The following is a 13,690-nucleotide window of genomic DNA, read 5'->3' on the forward strand; positions in this document are numbered from 1 at the left end:
CTAGTCAGGACCACTCTGAAAGTTTGAATCCTTTATTTACATGAAGGACCTGAATGGGAACTTCTGGTGGCAAATTTTCCTATATTAGTCATCCCTTTTCCTTTGTTTGTAGAAGTGCCATTTGACTTGCCCATGGTCATAACTGTGAGCCCCATTTGGCTGGAGCAGTTGTTCCAATAAAGTTTTTCCTGTCTGCCTCTGGGTGGTCTCATTTCTACTATCTCTGGACCCAAGAGCCTAGACCTGGTAAAATACTGACATTTGTTCCTTTGTTACTAAAATGACAGTATATGTATCTTGCAGTCATAAATCCATACAGAGAAGGAGTCTAAGAAAGGATACAATGGGACAAAAATTTTGTTTGGAATGAATTTTTTAAAAAGTGGTAAAAACCTCTGGGCTCTGTGGCTCTTGCCTATTAATCCCAGCTACTCAGAAGGTAGAGATCAGGAGGATCTCTGCTCTAGGCCAGCCTAGACAAAAAGTTAGCAACACCCCATTTCAATAAAAATAGTTGGGCATGGTGGTGCCTGAGACTATGCAGGAGGCTGTAGCTAGAAGGATAGTAGTCAGAGACCAGCCCAGGGCAAAAACATTACACCCTAAAGCAAAAAGGACTGAGGGCATATCTCAAGTGTCAGAACACCTATCCAGCATGTGGGAGGCCCTGAGTTCAAACCCCAGTACTGATAAAAGAAAAGTGGCCAAAAACTAGCAGATTGTATCAATGTCATCTAAATACATAACCAGCTATTTGAAAAGAAGAAAAATGCTCAATGTTTCTTATGAAAACAACATAAAAGCCTTTGTGTAAGCACAGATACTCACTACTTTGGTATTGAGTTATCCAGAATTTTCAAAAAGCAATAAATGGTGTCAGAAAATATAATCAACTTGATATTGACAGGTAGCAGTTAGTCATGAATGCTGGGGATATGCAAAGAGAACCTAAAATGGAGGATTCTTCAAGGGTGGGAGGAAGAGATCACAAGGTCTCTAAGAGGAAAACATTGTAATTGAAACTTACCAACACACAAGTAACCAGCCTCTGTTAAAATCAAAATAGCCCACCAAGGTCATGGGATGTCATAAGATGTTTTTGAATCATCCCATACAATCTTTACTTCGTAAAAGACCTAGGTCCATGGATCAGCTAAATCCAATAATCACTTGTATTTTGTAATTCTGTAAACCCACAATAGCCTCATGATACAATTATTTACTGGTAACCTAAGCCCTGTAGGCTAAGGATAGAAATTTCTCATGGGCAGTCTCAATAAATAAACCCCCAAAGATTAATATTGTCATTTTTACCCTGGAATCTATCCACTTTCTATCTACTGAAAGTGTATACTTTTCCAAATAAACTTAGCTATCACTCTCACTACATTTCATGTCTTGCCTGAATTCTCTTACTGGTTGCAAGAATCAAGATAACCATACTCTCCTTCTGATAACAATATCATTGCAAAACACATTGAAATCAATATATTGGTGTGCTGCTTATGGATTTGTTTTCTTCAGCTCCAAATTCACCTTATGAATTTGTCTGCTCTAAGCAAACAGCTGGAGGTGTAGCTCAAGTGATAGAGTGCCTACCTGGTAAGCGCAAAGCCCTAAGTTCAATTCTAAGAAAATATTTCTGGGATCTCTAAAAGTTTTTTTTTCCTTTGGGAGCTATCACAATATTCAACTTTGTCAGTTGGGAGGTTCTAGAAAGACAATGGAAGAGGAAAAAAGGATCTTAGCTTCTTGATTCTGTGTGCTCCTCTCAATAGGTTTCTTTACTACCTTAGTACGTGGTGAGAGGGGTGGACAGCACCACCCAGAAGCCAGCATTGCTCCTCTCTTCCCACCCCCAGCCTCCAGCAGTTTCATAGTGGTGAATCTCAACCACTTTTCCTAGCATCTTAGAGAATGTATTTCCTGCTGGAGGAGTGGCTAAGCAGTAGAGTACCTGCCTAGCAGGTGTGAGGCCCTGAGTTCAAACCCCAGTGCCATCATAAAACCAAACAATATTGATAATGTATTTCCTCTAAATTCCAAAGGACATGCCACCACAGAGACCTGTGCCTTTCCATGAATGACTGTCAAGCTCTCCTCAATAGTCTGGATGTTAGCCTGGTGGGGTATTCTGTCTCACTTGGGGATGGTGGCTGCTCCTCATTGCTGCTAGTCCTGCATTCCTTGGAGTTCTCTTTACTTCCTGACTAGTCTCTCTCCCTCATTAGTTAATCTCCTCATTTAGTTAATAATTCTTCATATTAAACTTTTTCTATTTAGATGACTGCATATTTTCCCTTCCTGAATGGATCCAAACTGAGGCAAGAATTAAAAAAATAGCAAAATAGAAAACTTTTAGAATATTTCTCCTAAAGTGCATATGGAACAATTTGTATAAATCTGAGTCTGAGAGGGCTAAGTAAAAGGAAAAACAGTCCCTCTGTCAACTTCTGCAACAAGTACAGAGTGGAAACTACAGCATTGTCTTTATTATTGCTAAGACAAAAGAGAAATGTCACAGTCTAGGTGAATAGTGAGAATGCCCTTCCTAATATCCAACCTCAGAATTACAGACTCACCCTTCAGGTGCAGGAAATGGTAGGGCAACCAGGTCAGGCCTCTTTCATAAGGGGCAGAGCTGATGCTGTCAGCTTATAGAAAAGAGCTCCCCAAAAGGAGAATGGGCAAGGTGACACCTTAACTGGGTTCTTCTTTCAGTTCTCTAATTAGGTAAGTCAGCCCTTTGTCCTTAGAGAGGAGGAGTAAGTGGATATGGAATGTCAAGGAGTGTCATTAAATGATGCTCTCCACATGTCTTCCCCCTTGTAATAAGGACTGTGCCATTGTTATGTTACTTTTCTAGATTTCACAAGAGAAAAAGACATGGGCACAGTTACATTTTAAAACATACCAATTAAAATCCCATGTTCATAATCTTTCAATGTCAATATGTAATGAAATAATGTGAAAGATTGTTTTTGTTTTAACATAAAATTAAGTACAGAAACTTTACTTAATAAAGTGCAGCCATAGGAAGCTGGCCATTGTATCAGACTCTAATTCTCGCTACCTTAAACAGAAAAGAGATTTATTGAAATGATATTGAGAATCTCAGAGAATTTCAGGGAAAGCTGAAGAACCAAGATTGGAGAGAAGGTGGAAAGGCTGGCAGAGCAGCCACCATCATGCCAGTTAGGAGGGACCTGAGGCTTCTGCAGCATGTTAGGGCTATGGCTTGAGTCACTGATCACTCTCGACCTCTGCCCCAAGGGCACTGCCATGGCAGCCACTGTCAGAAAAAGTTTTCCACTTGCCTTGCTTCTTTACAATACTAGCTTGAGACTCAAGCCCCAGGTAGATGCATCTGACAGGCTAAAGCCAGATCACGTGCTTTCTCTCAGCCTGGAGGGTGATCAGAGAGAGATTATCTGGTGCTCGCATCTTCTGCTTGTGGGAGGAAGACATGGATAAATAATCATGGGGAATTCCCTAAATATAGAAAAGAGATCCACATGCTAGTCAAACAGAACATATATCACAAATGTGCACTGCAGTTATTTCTGGCTAAAGTGCAAGTAACTTAATGTTTGTAAGAGTTAAAATAATCGGACAACTTTGTATTCTGTAGTACCTTTATCGCCACCAGGGATGATACAAACTAGACACGAAATTCTTTTGTTTTTTTTTTCAGTACTAGGAATTGAACTCAAGGCCTCCCACTTGCTAGATATGCTCTGCCCCTTTTGCCATGCCCCAGTCTAAAGTTCTACTTTATATAACTAAATTCCACAAAACAAGAAGTTCATATAGCAATAATTTTTTCTTTATTCCAACTAGGAGAACTCAGTGAAGAAATACCTTAATCAAGAAATATGAAAGTCTTCATGTTTACTATGGCAAGATTTTTACTACTTTTTAGCTATCAATGTTCAACACAAGAGGTCAGTGGTTTAGAATCTTTTTTCGGTGCTTCAAGCCAATATTCAAAATGACAACCAAACTTTCATTTTTTTTTCTTCTTGTCATTTTCTTTAGTTTTCAACCTTGCTAACAACGTGTTCTGGGCATATTGTCCCTTAACTATTCTTTATTCTTAACATCTTTAATTTGGGACTCTCATTTTGAGAGTTAGGTTATGCTGGAATATTTTTAAATAACTTTTGCATAGTAGTCTTTGGTTTGCTAGGTTAGAAGACAGGGAAGTTTGAGGTCTTTCACTTTTTCCACATAAAGGCAGCACATTATCAATACTGGACAGGACATACCTGCATGTGTGAAAAAGTGTTTGGTTTTTTTTGGTGTATCTTTATTTGTGAATATTCTGAAGTATAACCCTGGTTTCATCTCCATTTGTAAAATTAAAATATGGAAAACATTAAAAAGTGATCTTTAAAAATGTGTTTGTGAATTGACATTCCATACTCTTGATTATGTTTTATTAGTCTAGACTTTTCCAGGCAGGTATATTTGAAACTGGTGTTCTGACTATATCACAGTAAGCATCAGAAGCTTGATTGATGTGAGTTGACTTCAGAGCCTATTACTAATGGCTGGCTTCTGAGCCCACAAGGCCAAGCACCAAATCCTTGCACATGGTCACTTTCTCAAAAAATGAGTATTGCCCAGTGAGCCATCTTCCTTTCTCAATGTTTACCACTCCACTCCATCTCTGGACACAACTGTGCTTCTTATGGTGCACAGAATAAAGAGCTTGAGTTTTGGTCCAGAAGATCTGTGTTTGAATCCCAGCTTTGCCATTTACTGTGGGGAAATTAGTCCTCAGTTCTCAGTTCTTTAGCTGTAAATTGAGAATGGTATCTACTTGGAGGTCGGTGGGCAGGCTAATGTACCTAAAACACCTGCTATGATATCTAGAAAATAGTAGATATGCAATAAATGATAGCTATTTTTGGAATGTTTATAAATGCCTAGCAGGTTACTTGTAAGGATCCCAGTGAGGAATGGGGATGGGCACTCCATTGAACTCACTCCCTTTGCCTAGACTGGAACTGAGGCAAAATCCAACATATAGGAGGATTTCTTTGTTATAACTTCCACATTTTCCCCTGTTCTCATGGTCTAGTGTTTTTTTGTATGTTTGTTTTTTGTTTTGTTTTTCAATGCTAGAAAACCAACCCAGGGCCTCGAGCATGCTAGGCAAACACTCTACCATTGAACAACACTCTTAGGCTTTATTGCTACTTTTAGTTGATTTTTTGTCTTTTGGCTAAGTTATGGCACCTGAACCAGACATAATGCTATTCTCTTTGTCCAAACTAAACTCTTATCCTCTCCATCCTCCATTACAAAGTCTGGCTATTGGCAAAATAGCCAATATAGCCAAAATAGCAAAGTCACCTTTGCTTTTGTTCTTTCTCCAAGTAGACTTTGTACTTGCTCTTCCTCTTCTTACGACATCTAGCTGGCACCTTCTCATTAGTCATATCTCAGCTCAACTGTCACAAGAAATAGATGTTTTCTTAACCACTTTTATGAATCACCATCCTCCTTCCTAGCCAAATGATTCTACTATATTATTCCGCTCTATTCCCTTAATAGTATTCTTATTATCTGCAAATATTTCCACTTGTTTATGAAATTATTTGTATGTTTGCTTATATATTTTTCCTTCTACCCCACTAGAAAGTAAGTTTTATGGGAATAAGGATTTTGTCTTGTTTCCAACTGCTAACCTTATAGGTTAAGAGTTTTGAGCAAGGAAGAAATTTTCCTGAGAAATGAGATCATTCTTGAAGGATGCAGTACAAGATAGCTCATTGCTGTAGTTCGATCTTAAGTATCCACCAAAAATCCATGTGCTAAAGGCTTGATCCCCAGTGAGGTGGTGTGACCTGTAAGAGGTGGGGGTCTAGTGCAAGGCTCTCAGGTCACTGAGGGAGATCATGGTACCCTAATCCCTTCTTTTTCCCTTTCCTTCCTCAGCCACAAGGTGAACAGTGTCACTCCACCATGTGCTCCCAACATCATGTGCTTCTTCACCGCAGCCTAAAAGCAACAGGGTCAACCTACAGAAAGCTGTAACCTCCGAAATTGTGAGCCAAATCCACCCTTTTCTTTTTAAATTGATTATGTCAGGTGTTTGTTATAATGGCAAAAAGCACATGTACTAAAGACATCACTAACCTATTGGATCCAATTATGATTGCAGCAAAACCATCTTCCTGAATTTTTCATCATATAAGTCAATTGATTCATATAATGATTAAACTAGTTCATGTTGGTTTCTCTTTTTACCAATACACCAGGAAATAGAATCTCCAAGATAAATCAGCCAGCAACAACTAGGGTTTAAGGAGGGCATATTGTCATAAAACCACAAGCCTGGCAGAGACTTTGTTCAACCTTCATGGAGTCCCTAGATATCAATACCCATATACAAGAAATGGGCTACTAAAGCAGACCAGCTCTCAGCTGGGGAATCCTCCATATCACAGACACGGTTGTTGCTCACTCCTCATCCATTTGCCTCATCTTTCTTTTGAGCAAATCCTTGACTATTTTGGGGGAAAGCTGAAGTTAATCATACTTATGTTCCCATTATAATGACTCATTTAGAAAGGGCATGTGATGCAATTCTGCCCAATGTGATACAAGAGAAAATCCATGGAGAGTCTGGAAAAGTTTTCTTTGCTCTTCCAAAAGGATTTAAAAGGTTGCCCTTCCCCTCACCTTCCAGCCTTTGAAACAGTTTTGTGAAGAAAAGAGGCTTAGATATATAGCAACCATCTTGTGAAGACCATGAATAACCTGAAAATATAAGCCAAACAAAGCCATGGGGGCAGTGAAGCAAAACCACAGCAAAGACTATACTTAACAGGCACTCAGCTTTTGCTCCTTGTGCACTGTGAGTGTCTTTTACATAGAGCCACAGGAACCATGGAGGTTCTCTTTCAGATTTGCTTAATGTGCTATGCTAGTATAGGAGGTTTTCTTCCCAGGCACTGGAAGAATGAGTTACAGTGCATTGTTCCTCTGCTTGTGTAACTATTCCAACAAGTTTTGTTTTGTTTTGTTTTTTCCTCTCAATAATCTGCAGCTCTGTAGATGCCAATCTCTGTTTACATGTGCTTCTCCCTTCTCCTAGGGGATGTATGTCCAAGAGCTCTGCCAAGAATTGGTCTTTTTGTCATGGTGCTCCCGGGGCAGTAGGAGACAAGCCTGTGTATGGATCCTGCAGTGCAACAATCAGCCAATGGGAGAGAGAGATGTAAGTCTCCCCTTCTTGTTAACATCCTCAAGCTTTGATTTGACCAGGCTGATGTAGGGGAAGTTCCACCCCCCCTTCCTCCAAAGGACAGGAAGAAATTACCTTTTTGTAGAATGTGGTATTCCCTCCAGGGCTAGTGACTCTTGTTTCCTTCTTCTTTAGATTGTAGAAGTAGAGCAAGTGGTGGTTGATTGTAAAAAGGTTTTTTTCTATATTCAAAAGACTTTTGAAAGAAGGTGTTTTGGAAGAACCCATGCATAAGAATTGCCCTCAAAAGGTGGAAAGTGTTGAAAAACAAAAAAGCAGCAGAAAATTCCAATTTTTAGGGACTTATGAACAGCAGTATGTTTGGGTATAGCAGCAGCAGCAGCAGCACAGAACGATCCCTACACTCCACAGCAGGAGAGAGGGGTTTATATGATAAGCTAGACAAAAGTGGGCCACAGATATGTGGAATGTACCTAGGCTTCTTGAAAAACTAACATGTCAAACCTCAGTTAAGAAAGAGTGCACGTGCCAGTGGCCAGCCAGCACAGAAACCTTGATTGACTATTCTAATGGCTTTGTTTATATCACAGGGTTTGAAATGAGTGCCAGGATCACCTGGTGGGCCAGGTAGAAGTTGTGGACAAGATGGCTGAAGTCATAGAAGGTATCTGGTTCCACTATTGCTCTTTTAAGGTTCTTAATGCCTCTATTTCTCAGTTTTGTTCATCACCATTCATGCCTAATTATGTCCTGCAAATTATATAAAATGAATTCACTTGTAATTACACTATATGATTCACACTATTTATGATCTGACCACTGTTCTAATATATTTCTTCCATAGGTTATAAGTGAGGGAGAGTGAGGACACTTTGTGTTGTTAGTATTTGAAATCTACTATGAGGTTCCCCCTATGGACTTGAGAACTGAATCATTTGCTGAATACTAAGCTAACATGTACCAGAGCAGAGACAAAAAAAGTTACTTTGAAGAAGTCAAAAGTTACTCAGGTAGTTAAGATTAAACTTTAACATGACAGATGATACTACCTTGTTTAGAGAATTGAGGACTGGAAGTGGAGATGATCAACCATGAACTAATAAAAAAGGGAAATCATACACATAAATACTTTTAATGTGCAATTACGTATGGTCCACAGAAGAAGAGAGCTTAGGAATGGGCTTCTAGTACTCTGGTCTCATTAACAAAGCCAGTCTAAAAGTGACACTGGTGAAAGCAATTGGTAGCTTTAAGCCCTTTACTATTTCCACTCACTTGGGAAACCATCCTATTGAGAAATGCATGCATTTTGTTATCTCAATCAAAAAGAGCTGTTTGTATTTTCTGAATTTCATGTTTACCAATGGCTTGGCTTCCTATGTAGGTTAACCTAGTGGGTGAGTCATGTAGACTTTGAGGGTTGTGGTCCTTTTTGTACTCTAAGCAGTAAACCAGAATTCTACTTAATGTATCACAAAGTTGGTTAATACAGTGTGCCCCTTAGAGATGGATTTATTCTTAGCAACCTGGTTAAAGAAGACTTCTGAGTTCATAAGCCACATGCTAAAGCTTTTCTATGGTAAGATTCCCCAGCGTAATAGCTGCTGTCCTTTGAGGCCTCTTAGGGAAAGACTTCCTTTAGTCAGTATCTATTATCCCACCCCAGCTACCCTATCCTTGAGCACAATTGTGGTTTTGAACATAGAACAGTGAAAGGAACGTCAGTTTTTACATCAGAAGATATGAGTTTGAATTCCAATTTTGCTACTTAGTAATTGAATAACTTGGAATAAGTTACCTAACATCTTTGTGCCTCAGTTTCCTTATGTGCAAGTTGAAGTTTACCCAGAGTAGTTGATGGGAGGGCTATTGTATGTAAAATATACATTAAAATAGTAGAATCTGGAAAATAGTTCGATGCTGGATAAACCCTCATTGTAATTATTGAAGAGTAAGAAGTGGATCGCTTTGAGAGCCACAGTGTGGGAGGACATTCCTTTGAACTCACTCCTTTCCCTCTCAATAATACAGAGAAAGTGTTGCATTCTTTTTCAATATCCTTCTTTCTAAAAAAGCCAGTACAGGGAGGACTTACGGTTACTTACTACAACTTTGATTTACTATTTTTGATTTAAATTTCAGTTCCTATATTGAGCAGTTGAAATGACTCCCCCTTCGCTCCTTCTCTTCCTGACCTCATACAGATAATTCCTGCTAGTCCTTTAAAACTCAGCTCACACATGGGCTTGTTTACTGTTCTTTATGCCAAGTCCACTCCTATCTCAGCATCTTTGCCCATCCTGGTCTCTCCCCTTGTATCACTCTGCCTTCAGAGCTTCATAGATTGTCTGCTTCTCATCCTTCAAGACAACTTAGGTGTCACTATTTTAGAGAAATCTTTCTTTACCACCTCATGTGCTTCCCCACTTCACAGTCATTTTCTGACTCATTTCTTTGCATTATATTCTTAGTAGTAGCATTACTACCTGAAGGACTCTCAGTTCATTTATAATTTTTCCTATATAATGTTCTGTTTTCCCTGACTATGCTAGATTAAACCACAAATTGCATTTTTTATGTTTACTCCATATAACCCACCCCTCTTGAACTTGGTACAATAGTACTCGATAAAGACTTAAGAATGTGATAAATGAATGAATGTCACCTATTCTGGAACACCTTCCTCAATCACTAAGCAGGATTGGATATTCTTCCTTTGAACTTTGTCCTTTGAGCATGCTTCTTTGTACAGCATTTGAGCTATATGGAAATTGCTAATTTTACTATTTTCAAACACATTTCATACACCCTTTCATTGTAGTAAGACTTTCAAGGGCAACATGGGAAAGAGAAAGGGCAAGTAGTAAAACTGGAGAGGAGCAGTGTTGGAAACAATATTGGGTTGTTGGGGTGGGCAAGCTCCATCAGTGGGGCCTTCAGTTCACTTTCCACTAAGAATTCTCAGGGATCTGGAGAGGGGAGCTCATCTCCCACAGTCTACTTTGGAACTTACAATAGACCAGAACAATTGTACAGTCAGGTGTCAAGAGGGTTCAGAGTGTCCCTCTGATGCTGAAGTCCCTTATGTCAAGCAGAGGAACAGACAGCTGAAATTCTAGATGGCAGAGTTGGGGGGTTTTGCTGCAAAGGGAGCTGAGGGAGTCTATAACTGAGGAATATTGTAGGGCAGACTACTGAGAAGGGCATCAAATGAAAGCTGTGGTGAGCCTAAGTATTCTGTAGCATCAGAGTAGGGTCCTGGTCAGCAGGAGTCAGTATGAAAGCCCACATGTAGGGATGAGCCCCATCTGCTGATATGGCATCAACCATTAAGCTCCATAAAACTGATGCCATCCTGCCATAAAGGCTTGAGGTTAAATAGCCCTGAAAGGAAATTAAACTTTGAACCAACTAAATATTTAGGTAAATAAGGCTGTTTAAACCAGAAGCAACAGAGATACTTTTTTTTTTAATGAAGGTTTGTTTACTTATTTATTTTTTGGCAGTACTGGGGTTTGAACTCAGGGCCTCACACTTGCTAGGCAGGTGTTCTACCATCTAAGCCACTCTGCCAGCCCAATAAAGGTACTTTTAATTGGCAAATTTGAAAGTTCCTTCCTCCCCTCCCCATTATCCAGTGAGATAAGAGACTATAAAATTTAGCCTTCCTACAGAAAAGATTTGGGCCTTTTCATATAATAGATACTTAGAAACTGCTTTTGCTGAACAGCACTGACTCCTTACTTGAGCCTGCAAACATTCAAAGGCTAAATGAAAACAGGAGAAAAGCTTGACATTCCTGCTTCCATTTTACATCTGTCTCCTTCACTCTAAGTCTCTCTCCTCTGTAATCACCTTAGGTTCCAGGAAGGACACTGATTGATAACATCTTTATGATGAGGGACCAAAACTATCCCTAAAGAAAGGAACAGGAGAGCCTCACAGGACAGACCGCCTCTGATGAGGACAATGATGAGACTGTACTCCGGAGCAGGAGTGCTATCTCATGGAAACCAGATTGCTCCCTTCAAGTGATGAGAGGGGTATGAGCTTCTCCAGAACCCCAGAATCAGAACAGAGATAATGATCAACCAGGCCATACTTTGATCAGAACTGTTTAATTTTGCATACCGCTCTTTCCCGAACCCAATTCTTCCTTTATTTAAGCCTAAAGCTCATGTTGTACCCCAAAAATGAACTGAAATGTTTACTGTGCCTCTGTGTGTGCTGTGTCCTTGCTGCATAATAAATCTCCTTTCTCCGCCCTACACTATTTGTCTCTTTATTTGGCATAGTGGGGCAAGTGGCCAACCTGACATGTGAACCTCAGGAGTTGGGTCTCTGGTCTAGAGCTCCAGTTACATTTTTACTTTTTGCTTTTGTGCTATAGTATGAAGCCTAGCCTCTTGCTACATTTATTTTTCTCTCCTTCTTTCTTTTCCATTTCTTAGATTATGTTCTCTGGGAGGGCAGAATATTTATCTTCAATTATGTATTCCTGTTGTCTAGCACACACGGAAGCCACAAATAGAAACTACAGATGTTATTTTACATTTTTCTGTAGCCACATTAAAAACTAAAAAAAGCCAAGTGCTAGTGGCTCATGCCTATAACCTAGCTACTTGGGAGGCTGAGATCAGGAGGATCATGGTTTGAGGCTAGGCCTAGGCAAATAGTTCTCGAGACCCCCACCTCCAAAATAAACAGAGCAAAATGGACTGGAGGTGTGGTTCAAGTGGTAGAGTGCCTGCTTTGCAAGTGGGAAACTCTGAGTTCAAACGCCAGACCTACAAAAAAGAAACAGGCAAACTTAATTTTAATAATATATTTTATTTAACCAATATAGCCAAAATATATCAGTAGAATATGAGATGAATATAAAAATTATCAGAATATTTAAATTCTTTGTTGTGTGTGTACTGGGGCTCACTTTGGACCAGCCACCTTTCAAGTGCTCAATAGCCATATGTAGCTAGTGCTTGCCTCACTGGACAGCATAGGTCTAATGCAATTCCTACCACAGAACAGGTGAAAAGTAAAAGTTGTTTAATAGCTAAATTTATAATTCTAAACATTATCATTTCAGTATCTTCTTGCTTCTTAAGTAAGGGCTTTTCTTTCAAAGTAGGGCAATATAGAGCTAGTGGCATGGTTCAAGTGGTAGAGCAGCTGTCTAGCAAGCTCTCTGAGCTCAATACCCTCAGTACCACAAAAAAAGGGGGAGCAGTACAACAAATTATATTTTACCTTTGATGTATCATATTTATGATGCTTAACCAGAAATGTTTAGCATTATATTTAAAAGCAACATAATAAAACATATTTTCACATGTCTTAAAGTATACATTCAAGTATGACACATTGGCTTCACTTTTCTTGTGTCAAAAATCATGGTCAAATAACTTTCAGTCTTTTGCATAATAAAAATGTGTATACTTTGCCCTCAGTTGCACAGGCTATGTTCCATAGAATCCCAGGGTCTGGTTTTTAGAAATCAGCTAAGATGCTCTGTATCTAATTGCTATCCCATTTTCTTTTTCTTTGCTCATATTTCCAATAACCAATAACCATGGTCACTTTGCCAAACTGAAGATAAATTTGATCAAAAAGACAGTCTGTGCCTTGTGGTAACTTCCAGTTTTACAAGATTGTCATCTTCATTGCTACCTGGCTAATCATTTCCTATTGTACACTGCTAGAGTTGGAATTATTTGTTATTCCTTTCTAAGGACAAAACTTTGTCTTCTTCTGTCTTTACAGCCCTTCAAAACCCTTTAATATGCCTAGAACTTTAACTTCTGTCACAATTAGGCAATGTCTTTTTGTCATCTAGTGACTTTATGTAGGCATGAAATGATATTGATTCTGGAATAGAATGAATGTCATGGGCAGTATGTGGAGTGGTAAACATTACTGAATGATCCTTTCTCTCTGAATAATTTATGCCACTGTTTCACAGTGGCTCCATTTCCAACAAATTTTGCAACTTTGCTGCTGAGAATGTGTCCTATTAGGTTAGATCTATAGTATGTAATGTGTTTCACATAGTAGTAGTTATACGAAACACAGAATTATCATTGACCCTTATCAACAGAGTTCCTGAGTGGGGAGAGATGTAAACAATTCTGAACCTCCCTCATTCTCTCCCACCAAAGCTAAGTATTAAAGTTCCTCCATTTGACTGTTCTAAGGCTGTAATAATCAAATTTTGGGTCCTCCCAGTGTTACTAGTGCTTTCTAATAACTATTTTCTGGGGGAGACTTTACCATACAGATTATCTATGCAGGGAATTATGTGACCCCGTCCATCTGTGAATACTTTTTATTTGGTAATATCACATGTTAAGTTCAGAAGATACAGGAGCAACAGGCTAGATGCCTAGTAAGAATCCTTGAACTCAGTGTCAACTTCCAGTTTCAGGCAACACTAGCATCATCCTTACTGATGCTTAATCCCTAAAATATCTCGTT

At 39.2% G+C, this 13,690-nt stretch overlaps 1 long non-coding RNA gene across 1 annotated transcript; it reads left to right on the forward strand.

Annotated features, from left to right (window-relative positions):
• Positions 1 to 3,844: 3,844 nt before the first annotated feature.
• On the forward strand, positions 3,845 to 11,478 carry LOC141423932 (uncharacterized). Its single transcript, XR_012448698.1, has 5 exons — positions 3,845 to 3,944; positions 5,947 to 6,056; positions 7,109 to 7,231; positions 7,810 to 7,883; positions 11,080 to 11,478. It is a non-coding gene; the product is annotated as an uncharacterized lncRNA (long non-coding RNA).
• The last annotated feature ends 2,212 nt before the right edge of the window (positions 11,479 to 13,690 follow it).

The sequence above is a fragment of the Castor canadensis genome, chromosome 6 (genome assembly GCF_047511655.1).
Source record: "Castor canadensis chromosome 6, mCasCan1.hap1v2, whole genome shotgun sequence".
NCBI classification, from domain to species: domain Eukaryota; kingdom Metazoa; phylum Chordata; class Mammalia; order Rodentia; family Castoridae; genus Castor; species Castor canadensis.